Here is a 6,000-nt window from a genome sequence, read left to right as displayed (position 1 = left end):
TAATTTCAGTGGGAAAAACACTTTTGAAAAATATTAGAGAAAAACATAAGCAATGCTATGCACAATCACGACGAAAATCGCAGTTGAAGGAACTTAATTCAATTGTGATCCTATCAAATGTTTAAATTAGTTTGAACAGAATTAGTCGAAAGAAGTAACTGACCTCTATTGAAGGATACAAGAATGATACAAGTTAACCACATTAAAAGAATGCAATCACCCTATCAGTGTTCAGAGATTATTCAAAAAAGCTATTTTCTTCCTAATTTTGCATGAGGTATGACATTACTGAATATAAAGTGTACCATTGGACATAAGTCAAATCAATGGATATATGAAACTAAAACGAATTCATTTGTTGGAAATCTCTTTCGTTGGATTTGATTTAGATTTTTCTTAGGAGAGAAGGGGTGGGTGGGATTCTTCCCATATTTCCTCCAATTTTGTAGTTTTAAAGCCACAACCGTAAGCCTAACACACAACAAAACTTTAAAATTCCAACAGAAAAAAATTCGAAAAAAAAGATAGCAGTTAAAAATTTTATCGCTTCGTTTTATTTGGGTATCGGCTTTTCACTCAGAGAAGGAGGGATACCGGGTAAAAACTGAACAGGAAACAGACCTGACGTTTAAGCAGTCTCAACACAATTTTTGTTTTTATTTTTCTTATGAGCAAGGACCGTTGAAACTATAGAGGCGAAAATTTAGACTTTTCAGAAACAAAAAGGTCTAATTCCTAAACTCCATAAAACTTTGTCGCATGTCAAGTACACCTAATAACAAAACATTTGACACAAAAGATAACCTTAAAGTCCTCTTTCTGACTCGTGCGAGTACTTATGTACTAAAAGAATGAAGAAACGACACGATGCTTTTTTCTGCTGGAAGGATTTAATCACAGGCTGCTGATTCACCGCTGGAATGAAACACCACCCGGATCCGGCGTGGATGAAGGTACCTTTTGGAGAGTGGAAAATCAATGCACTTGCAGACAGACTGCGAAGGACGGCATGTGATGTCTTGGCTTTGTTTCTTTTCCTTCGTCTTTCGTCAAACATTTTTTTTCTTTTGTGGCCTTTATTTTTGTTTTATTTGACCTTTCTCTTTATGCTCAATTTTATTTTTTCCTCCTTCTTCTTTGATGTTTTTTTTCTTCTCTCGCGAAAGGCTGCAGTGGATGATTGGCAAGACAAGGATCGAGATAATGAAGACGTCATGGAACCAGTCGGATCGAGCTACCAAGGCAGAAGCAATTAAAGAAAATAAATTTAGGTGAAGAGGAATTTTTCAAGTTTTATGTTCAAATTAACACAGTTACGTATGCAAAGAGGTACTCTTAAATACACATACAGATACACGAACAGTGTGTGTGTTTGTGAGAGAGAGAGACGAACAGACATATGGATCAACAACAAAAAGTAGGAAAAGATGTAGAATTTGTAAAGGTTACTCCTATTCCTATAGGTCACCCACGGTAGTTAAATTTTGTATATTTGCATACAAGCTTAACTCTCCTTACTTATCTACCACACCAATTTTTTCGCATTAATGGAGCCGGGACAAAGAAAGGTACGCAACCCACACACCCACTACGCTACAATACAGGTGTGCGCTCCCTTTCTCCCTTTTCTTCAAATCCTTCCTCTTCCACCCTCCTATTCTCCGATGTTGTCACAAGCGTGTTATACTTGTGAAGAGGTTGTATCATGTCCCGCAATCCTTAATTTATCTTTTTTTTTTTTACCGTGTCCGTGTGTTTATCTGAGAGAGAACACTAAACGCTCAATTTTGTTGCATTCTCCAGGCTTCTACAATTACTTATCCTTTTTCCCTAGGGCTATCGCGGAGTTCTGACATCGAAAGCTTAAGATAACTGTGCTGCTCTTGATCATGATGAGAGGTGATTGTCCTGATTTATACCCTGTCTAACGCTTGGAACTGCGGCGCGTGGAATGACTTAATGCCTTAAAGGGACGCAACTACATACGGATGAACGCCGGAAGCAGACGTCCAGCGGGCGCGGTCATCAGCTTGAAACAGTTCCGGCCACTAATTGTGGAAATGTAGGCGACATCTTCCTGTCTGCATCTGAATGACTGGCGGCGCCTGATGAGCTAGGTCTCAGTCGTTTGTTATTTATTTGATGTCTCCTGCCAGACTGATTGTGGTTTGTGGAGAGACTGAGTGAAGGAAAGGAGGGTGAAGGTGAAGGATGAGGGTGCTTTCCCCTGTATGTACATCTGCGTCTTGCTGGGTGCCAGACGTATATTACTGAAGGCATTGTGTCAAAGGTTTCTCTTACATCTAATCTGAAAAAAAACTAATTCTTGCCCATTCAGCATATCTTTCTTGAGGTGACTGCAGTCTCCCCTTCCCCCTTTGGTTTCTACGCAACTGTCCACTGGGTGGTTCGTAATCTCAAATGCTGTTACGTAACAGTAAGTTTATATGTTTAGAGCTACCACATATAGCTATTTATTCATGTAGTCATCCGTTTTTTGTTTATTTGTTGTTGTTTTTTGCTGTTTTGTTTTGTTTTTGTTCGCTAGTTCATACACAGTACATATGGAACTATGTTCTTCTATCACACTATGAGCTTTGATTCATAAATTCATTCATAAAATTATTTTGCTGCAAGTCTAGAATATAGGCGTTGTATATGCAGCCACACACCAAATATACTTGAAAAAAGTGTTCCATCGCCGATACATGATAATACAGACGAAACTTCGGTGAAGTGGAGCAGTGAAAAAATGCAGCTGTAGAAACCGTCAGCTATGAATCTGTTGTGGAGAGCAGACGGGTGGATTGGGCGTGACGATCTACGTCAACGAATCAAAAATATCGGTTAAGTTCTTGCGTACTTCAAGCACATGGTATCTTGGGGAGATAACCAACGATTCAAAATCCTGTTACGCGCACACAATGAGCTGAATATCTAACTAGCCGTAGGCAAAAAAACCTTTTAAATGTGGGGTGTGGGCATGTTTCTTTGCCTGTCCCACAGTGGCTGGATCCTAGACTAGCTCACCATAGAAGTACACAATGCTGTCTTTTTAAAACCGAAAATATATTGGCCCCATGGTGAAGACAATTCTGAGCCCCAAGCATATGATGACATTTTTAATTATGCTTTTTCACAGATGAATAATGGCTTTGCTGGTCTACGAGCTGCAGAACTTTAATTCCTAAACATGTTAATCTACCAAAAAGATGGTCCACACTACATTATTCATTTTTGACTGTGGCATACTAAGTCCATTGAATTGTTTTAGTACTCTTACAAGTAAGAAATAGAAATTAGTCCTCCGCGATATCATCTTTTACAGAAGATTATAGCTGTGTGTCGACAGCTCATCAAGCCTCAGACATAAACGAGGTGTGAGAGCAAATTAATCTGCGGCGCATGTAGGATGGTGACAAGTTAAACTTATGTCCAATGGTATCGATGTACTTGCATTCCTATCGATTGTGAACTCACAATGATTTTCAAAGAGGCATTCCACAGACCTATATGAGCAACAAGAAATGATTTGCACCCAGGACATCCATTCTATGACTAGAATAATGGTGTGGATAGGATCTTTAGTAGCCTTGATTACAGCAGCAGCAATAGCAGCAACAACAACAACAACAACAACAACAACCTATTGATTACTTGATGTTACTAGGAGAAGTACAATTAAGGCCTTAGAAAAGCGAGGTCTCTGTTATAAAAGAATTCCAAGGATTCAGCTAAGTCCAATAAAGTTGTTCATTCCTCACTTCGATGATGATTTTGCTCTAGTCTTTGTTGTTGATGGCACACAGATTCAATTAAATATTCTGTATTAAGAATTAACAAACATCTACGTTTATTATGAATAAGCTTAATGTACTTATTTTTTTAGAAATAATGGTCACATTACTAAAGAAGAGAAGGGATTTTTCATAGTCACACATAGGAAATAATACTAATATATTCTTGTAATAGTCTTGTCAACCGTTGTCGATTTTCACATAACCTGGAACATATAGCTACCAAAGTGCAAAGAGGAATAGTCAGCACTTTCGAAATTCTTTGAACTATGAAACCATAAATCATTATTATTCTTCAAATTATAGGACTCTTAGATACGACTGATTCTTCTGTCTGGTGCTAAAATAAGAGATTTCTGTGGCCCAACACGAAAGATGCATGAGTTATTCATAGAGATGCCATGTAGAAATAAATGATCTATGTCATCGAAAGAACATCGACTGATTTAATGAGTCGCTCGCCGTTTTACTGTAGGTGAATACAAATTGTGATGTGATTTTCACTCTAGAAAGCTCAGAATATGATCTGATGTGCAGTCTAACCCAGACTTTAGGGAGGGTAGGTGCAATTTTTTTTTTTTTGCATGCCTTTCCCATTGCTTGTTCGTTTGTGGCCAATGAAAAGCAAAGCTCATGAACTTCTGCGCAGAATGTTGCCGTTTTAATGACTCTAGTAATTACGAGAGTGCCATCGAAGAAATGTCCTTATGTAAGCACATAACACTTCAACAGCTATGTTGCTGATAATAACCGATAATGATGACAGCAACAAAGGAGATTAAGACGACGACGGTGATACTGATGCTGATTATTAATAGTTCCAGTTCACACTATTAGGTTTTTTCATCATCGGGGTCCTTGTCGCGGCATCGATTCCATGTCTTCCATGGCCTGTCTTCATAAACTGCACCGATCTCTCCACCTCAAAGATCCACCGAGGCTTGATGTAGGAGTGACAAGAGTGTCCCGTGATCAATATCAAGGTAATAACTTTACCTGCAAGTGACAAGTACAAAGGCTAGGGCACTTATCTCAAGTGCCTCAGGCAAGGGCAAGAAGATAGTCGAGGACCCGCACCTCAATGGTCTTCTTTATTTTATACACGATCTTACTAGGAACGAGCACAGATATAGACAGTGCAAACAAAAGTGATATCAGCAGTGAACAAAAATTGTTAAAAGTGTCAACCAGTGACGACTGAGTTTCACCTAAGACTTTAAATAAGACTTCTTGACTCGCGTTTTTTTCTGGCGATGACTCACGTGCTCATCCTTCTGTGTCATAGTTCGTGTCGCCACTTGCAAACCTCGTCAGGGTTATTTGTAGCACGAAAAAACTATATTTATTTTTTTAACGTTATGCCTTTAGTTTGAATTTGACAATGGATCTAATACAGAATAGACCGTGTATAGCTCTGTTATGACAGGCTTTAATATTCTAAATTATGTACAAGTCGTTAACGATAGTGATTTCAGAAGTGTTATCTTTACTCCCAGTCATTATGGATTCATTAGAAGCTGTTGAGCTGCGACTCTTGGAATGGTCTAAACGAGCCTTAAAAGCTCTTTGTTATTATAATGTTGAGTAATGAAGTGAGGCTTTTCCTATCTTGGGATCAAGCAAGGGGACTTGGCTGCTTGCATGGTTTATATTTGTTTATTGATAATAAACTCTTTTACTGAGTGGAGATTTTCCATTGTGGGAAAATGAAAAACAAAGTGTTGAAGCGGACAAATACCTAGTCAAATCTATTTTGTATTCATAGGTTTTAATTTTAATTGCAAAAACACTGGTGTGTGAAGAAAAGGACTCTTTTTTCATCTAACTGGATTCTCTGTGGAGATTCTTTGTACACTCTAGTTATACAGCCATAGAGCGATGATGTTAACACTTATAGCCATCAGACTTCATCTAATATTTATTTAAAAACATGCTGAAAAGGTTCAGTTCTTATAAGCTTGATAGACTAGTGTATAGCACAAAATTTACGACAGTAAACTGGCAGAAGATTAAAGAACACGTCCACATTCAGGCCGCGTTCCCAGGAAAGACACTTGTTCTGTAGTAGTATTGCGGAATTCTAGAATTTATTGAGCGTTGAACACCTATCCTAGGATCACTTTTTTTTGCATTTTTATACAATCACCAGACCTAATATATTTCGTGGTTGTCTGAAATCGAGATCTCATGTTATCAGGAGTGT

The sequence above is a fragment of the Pomacea canaliculata genome, linkage group LG5 (assembly GCF_003073045.1).
Source record: "Pomacea canaliculata isolate SZHN2017 linkage group LG5, ASM307304v1, whole genome shotgun sequence".
Classification (NCBI taxonomy): Eukaryota; Metazoa; Mollusca; class Gastropoda; order Architaenioglossa; family Ampullariidae; genus Pomacea; species Pomacea canaliculata.
Note: the sequence above shows the minus strand (reverse complement) of the source record.